Raw genomic sequence first — 12,903 nt, 5'->3', positions numbered from 1 at the left:
TCTCCAGCTTCACCCCAACGTGCAGCCCTTCCTTCACGTGCTCAATTACTCGGCTTCCTGGAAAGCATCGTGCCTTTCTTGCTTCTAGGTTTTCCGCATGCTGATTCTTCAGCCTGTTAAGTTTTCTTCCTGTCAAGACTTTACTGGGTTTAAACTTTATCTCCTCCAAGAAATATTTCAGTAAGATGTCCCATCTCGCTGCTGCCATATCTTGTTACACACACCTCGATCTTTGCTTTTATCCCACAACATATTTAGTCTTAGTTGACTAACCTGTCTCACTTCGAGGGCATTATATGAGGTGAACACAATAAGCTTTTGAGCAGGAACTACATGAAATAACATGTACTCAAATTATGAGCTGAATGAAGAATGAATTTACAACAATGAATTTACAATTTAGCTCCCTACCTCCTAACAATGAAAGAGTATTTTTAAATAGCAGTACATTCATTACTGAGAAATTTCACAATTGAACTTAATATTTTGCTATTTTTGTGTGTTGAAGTAATTTTTCTATATAGCTCTGATCATGGCTAACAATTACCAAGTACCTACTATGAGCCAGGAATCATTCTGGTTTTATCATCAAAACTACCCTTAGTATCCTTGGAGTTCTCTCTCTCTCTCTCTCTCTCTCTCTTTTTTTTTTTTTTTTTTGAGAGATCTGAGTGATTTTAGCTATCTTTCCTTCACTTTAAGCCAATCATGAAATGTCACAGTGATTTCTGGGGTGAGGACAGAAAGAAGGCGGTGTCAAGAATCATCCGGGCTGTGGCCCAGTGAGCCCGAGGAGGTGCAGGCAGGGTGCGCCCTCACTGGGGCAGCTGGAGAAGAGACAGCGTCACCAGCAGGTAGGTGATGTTCTGAGAGGCTGAGAGCTGGTATGCGATGTCCTCCGTGGGTTTCAGCTTGTGCAGCTCTGCGAGGCCATCCCCTGCCCTGGCCAGTGAGTTGGCAATCAGCTCAGCTGCCTTGGAGTCGCCCTCAGCAGAGATGTTAGCAGCCTTTTTCTGCTGCTCAGTCTGTTCCACCACAAATCTGGCCCTCTCTGCTTCCTGCTGAGCCACCTGTTTAGCTTTCATCACTTCTGTGAACTCCTTCCCGAAGGTCAGATATGTCAAGGACACGTCGTCCAGAATGAGCCCAAAGGTGGCTGATCACTCTGTAAGATCGTCGTCGTTCACCTGCCTGGAAACCAGCTGTCTCTGGGTGATTAGTTCTCCAGCATCAAAGCGAGCCACCACTGACTTGAGATCCTGGTCGTGATGGGCAGCAGCACATGCTCATATAGTCCTCTCCGATGCTGGTGAAGATTCCAGGATGCTGGCTAGCAACAGGTGGGAAGAGGATGTGCAGTGTGATGTGGACATTCTGTAAATCTTTGCTACCAGTGATGACCGGCACATTACGTGGCTGAGAATGGCAGTCAAAGACAATTGGTTTCTGTACCCATGGGATGAGAAAGTGAGTCAGAATCGGTCAAAGATGACAGCTCTGTGCCCAGCAACCACATTATATAAGGTGGAGTTCACCAGGCCTCCTGCAACAGCTAAGGCCAGGCCAGACTTGCCAATGTACCCAAACAGTTTGGCAGCTATGTTTTCTTCTGCTGGACCCTCTCACACCTGCTTCCACTCTTGAGTTCTCATTTTTAAAATGAGATAAAACAGCAAGGTTTTCTTCAATTGATCTGTTTGGTAAATATGGATTTTACAAATCCAGTGTTTTCTCAATAGTTTTCACCTGAATTCCAACTGAAGAACTAAAATTTAATATCTAAAACATATCACATCTTTGAATAAAAATATAACTATCCTGACCATCTGTCAGGAATTTGAAACCAGCCTGGCCAACATGGTGAAACCCCATCTCTACTAAAAATACAAAAATTAGCCAGGCATGGTGCCACGTGCCTGTAGTCCCAGCTACTCGGGAGGCTGAGGCAGGAGAATTGCTTGAATCTTGGAAGCAGTGGTTGCAGTGAGTCGAGATCACACCACTGCATTCCAACTTGGGCGACAGAGCAAGACTCCATCTCAAATAAATAAATATCATGTGCATCTAATAATTCAAAAAGTCGAGTAACTTCTAGCTACTTTTTCTTGCCCTAACTCCTGCTTCTGTTTTCTCCAATAATCATCTGATGACAAATCTCCTAATGCTAGTCGTTCTTTGGATCTTCTCTTTTCTTCAGTTTTATTAAGATTCTCAGTACTTAGAATCACTGATCAGCGGTTGGATCCGTAGCACTGCCCAGATCCCTCAGAAGGCATATCCCTGCCCGGTAGATTTTTGATAGGAATAAAATAAGATGACACGAACGTACAGAGACGATGAATGGCTTGAGCTGATGGGCAGCATTTAGAATTGGGTTTTGTTTTCTTCAAGAACTATGGTGTCATTTTTCTTTGTCTTTTCCTGTCTCTGCTGATTCTGTCTAGGGGATGTCTTTTAATGTGAAAAAGTGAGTAATAGCTTCATAAGAAGTCCTGAGAAAACAACTCCTGGATTCCAACTTATCTTCAGCGCATATAACCTTCTCCCACAGAGTAAAGAGCTTATTTTTATTCAATTAGGCCTCAATTATGTTCCAAGAAATCAGTCTCCAGACTAAATGGGAGCAAGTAGCAGGTAATAAACAAACAGAACACATCATGCTTTTGCCTTGGGCTTCTCTAAATCACTTATGTCTTCTTTAAAGGGTTTTGGTGAGGTAAGTTTTAAATTTTCAGAACGTTCACTTAAGTTATAAATCAGAGGCTTCCAGTATCTTTTTGTTAGGACTGGAAATGAGACATGAGTGAGGTTATGGTGGGCACACACACCATACAAGGGCTAAAGACAACTAAGATAAGCAAAATTATTCTTAAAACCCAGTAAAACCCACATTTTACAAAAACTATTTTGCAGACATTAAATGGCAGTAGGCATAAAGTTACAAAATACACTAACACACCAAGCCCCTCCTCACTCTCTTGCCTCCACACTTTTTTTCTGATACAGTGGCTAAGGTATCACCTCCAACTGTCCTCATTCAAATGGGGCTTAGCTGGTACAACCTGGCTGGTCAACAGGGTTATGTTTGGAGCTATCTAAATATTAGTATTAATCCCTACTGATTCTGATCTTTGTCTAGGAAAATATATACTTGTGAAAACTCTACGTATAGTTCACCTTGCCAGCAAAATACAGAAAAACAAAACAAACCTGCAACAAGTTCTCTCTTCCACTGACCACTACTCTCTAAATAAAAAAAAAGGCAAGAAGGGCCAGGCATGGTGGCTCACATCTGTAATCTCAGCACTTTGGGAGGTAGCGGTAGGTGGATCACTTGAGGTCAGGAGTTCGAGATCAGCCTGACCAACATGGTGAAACCCCATCTCTACTAAAAATAGAAAAATCAGCTGGATGTAGTGGCATGTGCCTGTAATCCCAGCTACTTGGGAGGCTGAGGCAGGAGAATCTCTTGAACCAGGGAGGCGGAGATTGCAGTGAGAGAGATGGTGCCATTGCACTCCAGCCTGGTGAGAGAGCAAGACTCCGTCTCAAAAAAAAAAAAGGAAGGGGGAGGGCAAAAATAGAATCCACGCTGCAGGTTAGAGAAATGCATTTTATTCAATTTACAATCCAAAATGAGTACTAGAAGGTCAGAGAAAGATTACTGTGAGTCCTCAGTGTTCTCTAACTTCTTGCTCCTCAAAAGAGCCCTGACATCACCAGCATCACTGGTAGCTTGTTAGGAATAGAAAATCTTGGGCCCGACCTTCTACTGAATGAGAATCTGCATTTTAACAAGATCCCCACAATATTTGCATGCACATTAAAGTCTGAAGAGCTCTGCTCTATCTCACTGTCTTTAACAGCCTCCAATTTGATGTTTACAAGTCAATCCTAGCCATGTTCCTCTGTGCCACGTAGTGTTGGCCTAAAAATCTGTCCAGTTCCTGAATCTTTCCAGCATCAGATCCTACCCAATTCTTCCACCAGAGAAAGAGTGAAGGCTTAGCCCTAAAGCTGAGCTGTTGGATCCTGCTGCATGCCTACAAAAATCTTTAATACCAACATGGGCCTCCTCCAAAGTTTGTCTCTAATGAGATAATTTCTAGTTGGGTTTTGCTGGCCTTGCAGCAGGAACATGCTATTATTATATTTGCAGAAGATTTCTGAGAACAGCAATTTCTCTAAAATTCTATTAGCTATTCTCCCCTTTATGAAATGGAAGACATGATCTCAAGTCATTCAAGAAAAGTATGAAAATTGACAACTTTATTATTGTCCTTCACAGTTTATCATCCAATGTTAACCAATAGCCAGTCTATCCATAGAGATAGGATGCAGAGAAATGTAGTCTCAAAAATTATTAATGTTGACACTAAATCAAAATTCCAAATGAATAACATGTTTGATTTATGAGCAAGTTTCTGTGAGAAATTGCTCAAATAATATGACCTAATAATCTATGAAGAAGTGAGCACAGATCCTTGAAATACTTGGAATACTGGCAGAGAGTTTCTTTATATTTTTTCAAAATATAAAAAGTTTATATTTTTTCAAATATAAAGAAATTGAAACTTGGCATGTTAAAAGTTGTCAGTTGTATGTTTCTGTGATTACACTGTCAGCTCAGTTCCAAGTTTAACAAAAAGTATTATCTGCCTACCTATCAAATATTAACGGAGAATTTACTACATTCTGGGTGCTAGAGCCATCCCCATTTTTCACTCAGTGTTTGGTGAAAACCTCCTATGTGCTAGATATTGTATACTCAATATACAAAGATGGGTAAGATATTGCCTGTGCCCTCAAAGAGTTTGTAACCTGGAAGAGCAAGACATGCAAATAAAAAGGACATAGGCTACAGGAATGCTCCAAAGGAGGAGGATAAGTTCTGTCTTGGGAAGGCTGCAGCTGCATAGAGGCAATACTTACAGGTTTTTCCAGGCGAAGGAAGAATAACCAGAAAAGAATGGAGGCATGAAACAGCGTGTCACATTCACAGATCTGTGGAAGTTTAGCATGCTTAGGGTTTCATTTTGTGAGGAGAGGCAGATGGCACTGGAAATGTAGGCAGGAGCTAGGTTAAGCATAATATTTTTGGATTTCTTTTCCATGAGTGAATGGGAAATCATCAAATTTTTTTAAAAGGAAAAATTTAGTTCCTGGATTAAAGCCATTACATAAATTAATTCATTTGAATCTCAAAAAAATCCATAGGATAACTATTATCCCAATTTTCAGGTGAGGTAATCAGTTGAATATTTCACAACTAACAAGTAGCGGAGTATGGAGTCAAAGAGATATCTGTTTGACTCTATAGTCTGTGCTTTCACATTAAAGTATAAAATATGATCCCTGAAGTCAATAAATTGCAAACCACTGAAGATTTAGGGCTATCATTGAAAAAACTAATGGAAAGTAGCCAGGCACCACACTATCCACATTGACAATGGGAGAAAGAGGAGATGGAGGTGATAGGTGGTGGTGGAACTCTGTACAGTTTGGAGCAACCAGAAAGGTTTAAATGGCAGGTGTGGGGCAGAGGTTGGAAAGTGAGAACAGCTCAATGAAGCGAATTGTCAAGTCAGCTAAATCCTCCAGTTGACCATCCTGCCCCTCCCAGTTGAATTTGCATATTTCCTCTGTCTTCCCTCACCATTATACTCCCTTATCTCACAAGCCTCCCCTCTCCTGGCCAAAGCATGAAAAGTGAAACTCTACTCTCTTTTCAGATTTTCCCTTTTTCCAACAGTTTCTCTAATGAGAGACAGAAAGACAGACAAAGAGGAGTGGTTCCTTGTCTTTGCCTATGAGAAGAATATGACCAGAGAACATTTCTAGCTATCATGGGAGGTACATTTTCCCTAAACATGAGAGAACTTCGTGAGCCGATTCTCCTGATTGTTGATACGCTAAAGGGGAAACAACAGAAACTGTAAAATACCATCCCAAGCCTTGTTTGTATGATTATTCTTCCTGCTGTAAAATTCTATTGTGCATGTCAGGAGCTGAAGAATAGTTTCTCCTAGCTTTCTTTCTGTAGCCAAATCCTAATTTTTCTCTAGGCAGATGGATTCCTCTGGTGAATTAGGGCAAAGTTAATGTGCTCACAGAGACAACAGGGAAAGCAAATTAATAATAAAATATTATCCTCAATACATATTATGTGTGGGTGTCTCTAAGAAATATTTCAGGGCCATGGAAAAATGTGGATACTCCAGAATGAATGACATAAATTTACTTACAACTGTGATTTTTATTCAAATTCTAGTTAGCCCTTGGCTGAAATAGAGGAAAATTTAGAAATATTTGCAAATGGCATGTCTTCGCATTACTATGAAAACATATCCACAGTCACAATACACTCAGGCACCCCACAGCTATCTTACTTAAGACATAACACTGCCCAGTCACCTCACCCTCAATTTCACATACAGTCTTATTCTGCATATAAACCAATATTCTTACAATGGCTTTTTGTTTGATTTTTTTTTTTTTTTTTGGTTTGGTTTTAGTTTGTCTCATTAAGTCTCCATCTAACTCTGTCTAAATTTATCAAAAATATTTTATCTATCTTACTCATTGTCTTTATTTGATATTAAGATGTATTAATTATGAGCAATTCTAATGTGGTTAGCAAGTTTGAGCTTTAAAATAGCTTTTTATGTATCATTGATGGATTTGAATAACTTTCACTCATAAATTGCCCATTAAAATTTCTGGTCCATTCATTTGTAAGACTTTTTACTTAACTGGTCCTTTTGCCAAATCAGTACCTGTTTAATCTATTTAGGAATGAGAGCCTATATATTCATGTCTGTGTTAGGAATCTGAGCACGTATTAACTCCTGTTCTGCTGCCAATGTTAGCCTCCCAGAGTTTTTTAAAATGTGAATCTCCACACAGTGACAATACAAAGGCACAACATGGCAAAGAGAGAAGGGTGTGCTTCTCCCAGACTGTGGTTAAAACTGTGGGCCCAAGGGAGTCCTGACTGAGCTTTCCGTTACGCCCATGGGGATTTTGCGTACACATGTGTACAAGGTAAGTACGAAAAGTATAAAACTGGCAAGTGCACATTGAAATCGGGGGGAAATGCACCCAACAAAGTGTGCTGTTGTTAGGAGCTGCGCCATAACTTTCAGCCTCCATGCTGTCTGCCGCAGCACCTCACACCGTAGGTAAATGGAGCCCAGCACTGTGAAGCATTAGGTTTTTAGAAGTGAAGTTAAACTGATAAATTAGACCTCATTTATTGAACAGCAGTTAGAGCCGATTGCCTAGGGAGTCGTTTGACACCTTTGAAGACCCTGCTAACTTAATTGGTGATACTTTGGGGGCTGAAGGAAACATTTAAGCCAGGAGCAGCAGGACACCGTGCCGCATGAAAATGGAGAAGACAAGCATTCTCTCTGACAAGGGGAGTCATATATGGATTTTTGTGTCCATTGTTTTGGCTTATTTGTGTGCGTGCTTTACTCAGTCAATCAAATATAATTGACACCCCTGGGTTCTGTTGTTTTGTAGATGACGGGAGCTAATGCAAGGGAAAAAGCTGAAAGTAAACTTCCCCCTGAAAGGCTGTGAAAAGGTTTTTCCACCGGGCCCGTGACATTTTTTGCTCAATTGTATTAATTGATGTAGTGACAAGGCACTTGAAAAGATGATGGATACTGATCACTACACCCTTTTTAAGGTTGGGCTATATCTTGCTATTAGCATGAGCACTTGTTTGTTCAAGGAGAGACCAGCAACCCAGATAGAACAAAAGGAGAGGAAAGAAGGCGGCAGGTTACCTGCACTGCGCACCTGATGGAGGAAGAGATTAGGTGTTCTGTGCCAGGGTGCCAAGGCAGTGCTGGGGATGAGCCATTAGTCAAAGACAAGCTCCTGACTTTGAACTTAACATTGGCTCCCCTTGAACTGTGGTCCTTGAGGAGGTTCTGTCCCCGTTTTTTAATCATTCGCTGAGGGCAACAAATGATTCAAAGAGTTCTCATAAAGTCCTAAGTATTTAATTGCCGAAGCAAAAAACTGAGGAAAACCTACCGGCATTGGAGCACCCTGGGACTAGAACTGCCAAATTATTCAGGCTAAGGGAGCTATAGGTTTTAGGATGCTCATTTTTCAGAGTCAGTGACAGTGGCAATGATGCGTTACAGTAGGCCACATGGCTTAACAAGACAGTGCCAGGGCTGAAATGACTTTGACTATTCACTGTAGATCTATTCAAAGAAGACCTTGAATACTTAAAATGAGAGGAGACAGAGTCAAGAGTCCATTTTTGTCTGCGTAAGTCTTCCTGAAGGTTGCCAGAATATAATCTGTGGTTCATTTGAGTTACCTTGAGTCATGCAAAATCAACTGTAGTCTTTCTTGGATCATGTCTGGTGTTTAAATCACTTTGCAATATCTGAACGTAACATCGTAAATTCGCAGTGCAAATATGTTTTCAATCACACTAGAAAAACTCTTCTAACTAAAACCATGTTTGTTTATGGAGTTTCATTCTTCCTCTTTCTAATATCAAGTACTTTCTGTAATTTCTATTGTTTGGCATTTAGATTTTGAGGTGCATCATTTATTATTATGAAATTTAGAGGGAGAGCTAGAAAAAAAATGAAAGGAAAATTTCCATTATCCAGATCTTCAAGAGAAAAATCAGTAGTTAAGTGCACAGTTTAAGGAAGATAAAAGCCCAAACTGTAATTTTGTTCCATAAATATTTCAAGAAAGCATTTGGTAAACCTAACCACATAGGAATTTCCACAATACCTTCTGAGCAAAAAAATGGAATCTACAAATTTCCATAAATCCAGATACCCTTATAATTTTTTAGGCATCCGTAGACAGTCATGAAAAGTACTGTTTACAGGAGAAATCTCTGAAGACCCACCCACAGTAGGTATTTCATGTCCTCTCTCAAAGAAAAATCCTAGGATTCATTCACTCATTCATTCAACATCTATTTATTGACCACCTGCTCTGTGCCAGGCACTGTGGATGTAACAAGGAACAAAAAAAAAAAAAAAAAAAAAAAAAAAAAAAGACTCGTTCAGTCTAATATGAAAGAGAGGCATTAATCAGATCATAAACTCAAATAGATTAGAAGTTGAAAATGGGGTAAGTGTTCCAAATGAGAGTTAACTGTTACTATGAGAGCTAATCATTGGGAAATTTTACCCCTAACTGAGCATTCAAGGGAGGCTTAACTAAAGAAGTAGTAACTAAGCTAAGACCTGGCGGGGGGGGTGGGAGGGGGAAGAGGAGTTACTTACATGTGAAATATAGGAAGGACAGGGAAAGAAGGGAGAATATTCCAGTCATACATATATGGCAAGAGGGACTCCTGCAGTTCCAGGAATTCAGATAAGCAGGGTGGTTGAAACACAAACAGTAACTGGGAGTGTGATAAAAGCTGAGCTACAGGTGGGGTAGACAGAGGTTACACCAAACTGCGACAAACAGTTTTAAAATACAGACATCATATAGGTACCCTGTCTTCCTCCACAAAACTTACCTCCTTATTAACCCTTTGCTATTTTTGTTTTTGAGATTGCAGAGTAGTGGTAATAGGTTATTAAAATAATGGGAAAAGTCTGGAAGCTGCCTTTCCCACTGGTTCCTTAAAAAAAAACACCTGCTATAGCAAGAGCCAGATCAAGGGCTGAGAGCAGTGCTCATGCCCATAATTCCAGCACTTTGGGAGGCCACGGTGGGAGGATCACTTGAGCCCAGGACTTTGAGGGCACCTGGGACAAGATAGTGGGACTCCCATATCTACAAAAAATAAAAACCAGGCATGGTGGCATACGTCTATAGTTCCAGCTACTCTGGAGGTTTAGGCAGGAGTATTACTTGAACACAGGAGGCTGAGGCTACAGTGGACTGTGATCACCTCACTGCACTCCAGCCTGGGCAACGGAGTGAGACCCTGTCCCAAAAAATTTTTAAAAACAACAACAAAAGAGGCAGGGCAAGAAAAACAGGGAGAAAGGAATGGTGTAGGCCATTTCTCGCTAGAAGAATGCTAGATTGCCATTCTATCAGCTCATCCTGACTACATTTAGAGGAAAATGAATCCTTACTATTGGGAAATGTTGACTCCTTACATTAATGTTGATTCAAAAAAAGATCCAGGTTAGACAATGAAGAAATCTGTCAGAGTGATGGAATGATATGGCAGTGATAAACAGCCATCCTGGATTGTGTTCTTAATATCATTAGACAGCAAAAGTTTTTGTGTTTGAAAATTAATGTAAGGAGTTACACTTTTCCGGGATCTTTGCTATCAAGATGCTACTAGAGAAGATCAATTAACAGAGGAACAATACTTGGCCATAACTGATTGCTGGCACCTTGGCTGTGGCAACAGCAATGACAGAGAGGCAGAATAGATGTAGTAGGAAGTCTCAATACCTTGCAGAGAAGCTGCTTGTTAGCACCAGCAGTTCTTTGCCCACCTCCATCTTTGAATTCTTAGGGGAAATCAAAATGGAGAAGTATGAATGTCATCTGTGACTTACAATTAGTTCCTGAAAAAAAAAATGAGCATGAATAGTCCTCCTGGTAGAGATGCTTCTGGCACACAGAGCAATGGCTATTTTGAAGAATAAAAGATGCTGCTTTGGGCCTGGGCTCTGATACAACACTACGAAAATACAGCCAACTGGGAAATACAGAACTGACCATTCACAAGTGCTCTTGATAAAACATTTCAGGAGATGCAATTCTCAGAAAACACGGTCAACAGAGATTAAACCTATTGATACTTTTGGCAAGAAGTGACATGATTTTGTATATGATTAGGCAAGGCTGTTCCGCTTCACAAACACACACACACACACACACACACACACACACACACACACACCCTACCTTGCATGTCACTAGGGTATTCTCCTAGCCACCCATTCCAGGGAATCCTATCTTGTCACTGTCCACTCCCTCACTGTGCTCTCATTTCCTTCTGCACATTTACAGGTGTTATTCCTCTGCCTAGAATGGCTTCCACACTCCCACACAACCTCCCGCTTAGGTATGTTACAGAAAAGGAGTCCCGATTCAGACCCAAGTTAGAGTCTGTATGGCCATTCAGACCCACCCCAAAGCCTTCTCTCCTTTATGTCTCCTTTTACTACCCCAGCCCCCTCTAATTGTTTTCTTCTTTCTGGTCAGAATTATATTTTTGTATGTTCACATGATCTACCATAACTATGAGGTTAACAAGGAGCACACATGAATAGTGCCTAATTATCTATTGCTGTGTTTAAAAAAATGATGGCTTAAATAACCACCATTTAACATTGCACAAGTCTACAGGTCAGGTGTGTGGTTCTGCTGATCTGCACCAGGTTTGGTTGGTATCAACTGGATTCATAAGAGTCAGCTGTGGGTTAGGAAGACAGACGTAGTGATGTCGGCTGGGCTCTCTTGCATCTCTGTGTCCTTGCTTGGGACAACTGGCTGATTGGACTGTGGTTCCTGTAGGCTCTCAGCCTCTATCAGGGCTGGTGGGTTTGTTCACATGGTGGAAGCAGGGGTGCTGAGGGAACAAGGCCTCTTGAGGCCTGGACTAAAGTTGGACATGTCACTTTATAACATTCTATTGGCTATGTACATACACACATACATACACAAAGTGGACACGAGCAATAAATAGACATACCAACAGAGTAGTTACGTCAATTCCAAACTTCCCCTACATATAGTTGAGGGAAAGGCTGTGTCCCGTTCTGTCACTAATCTTTGTCCAGATCATCTACTATCTTTTTTAAAAATGCTTCTTGAGTCATAAAATTTACCCTCTATTTTTATGGTTCGGACTAGTCCATTCCGTGCAGATTTATATCAAGCCACATCAAAGTGGTCGCTTCCTTATAATGACTGGGAATTTTACATCTCTGTGTTTATAATTAATCAACGTGTAGTCTCTGTCATGAGTTCTTCAACCAATTAGCTATGACAGCTTCTCACTGCTGCCATAAAAATCTGGGCTAATGCAAAAACAAAATAAAACAGAAGCATGGTTCTTCTCAGGTTCAGTACCTATGCCTACCCCAGATCCCTGCACATGCAAAAACCATCCACTTATCTGATTTCCTCACCAGCTGGAAGCAAACGTTTGTAGGCCATACCCTGTCTTTTAACAAAGAAAAATATATTTCTGGTCTGGGAGCTTCCCAGAAGCTGTCTCCTCAGCAGCAATCCATTCTTTACTTGATGCGTACTTCTAATTCGTCCTTCAAACATCCCTCTCCGTTGTCCCTCTTTCCAGCACCATGGCTAAAATTGCCTACTTGCTGTTTCTTTGAGGTTTTGCTGCATAACTTCTGTGTATGTTCTGGCAGAAAATGTGTTTTATATACTCCTTTGTCCAGTTCTGTGAAATAGTCTGAATTACCAAAAACTATGTGATTCATTTACAACCAAACATAAATTTTTGGTAAAGAAACGGAGTAAAAATCTCCTCCAAGCCAGGGAAGACCAGCTAGTTGGAAGTCAATATTGCATGACAAATTTTGTAGAAGAAGGGGCTAATTCTCATAAGAATCACCTCATATCACCCTGCTGGTCAAAGCTGCACATCACCCAATAAGACACCAGGGGGTCTCACCCCAGGAGGGGATTGGCTCCAGGTGGACTTAAAACAAGAGTAGGCTAGTCCTACTCTGATCTCCCAGAGACCAGCCCTCTGACCACGGGGCTTTCTGGCTGAGCCAGCCTTGGGACACAGGAACTTGGCTCCAAGAGTCTGGGGTAAGGAGTCTTTTTCCAGAGCTCATATCATTAATCCAGCCAAAATATGCTTTTTCCAGAAAGATGAGAGTTTTCCTGAGCACAAAAGGAATGCTCCTACAGAAAGGCAATGCAACCAGATTTCAACTGACTTCTGGGTTTCAA

General features: G+C 40.9%; 1 pseudogene; it reads right to left on the bottom strand.

Annotated features, from left to right (window-relative positions):
- Positions 1–815: 815 nt before the first annotated feature.
- Positions 816–12,903, bottom strand: part of LOC101048144 (prohibitin 1 pseudogene) — a 58,613-nt pseudogene continuing 46,525 nt past the window's right edge.

Source organism: Saimiri boliviensis, chromosome 1 (assembly GCF_048565385.1).
Source record: "Saimiri boliviensis isolate mSaiBol1 chromosome 1, mSaiBol1.pri, whole genome shotgun sequence".
Classification (NCBI taxonomy): domain Eukaryota; kingdom Metazoa; phylum Chordata; class Mammalia; order Primates; family Cebidae; genus Saimiri; species Saimiri boliviensis.
The sequence above is the reverse complement of the archived record's forward strand: the minus strand, read 5'-3'. Positions and strand labels throughout refer to the sequence as shown.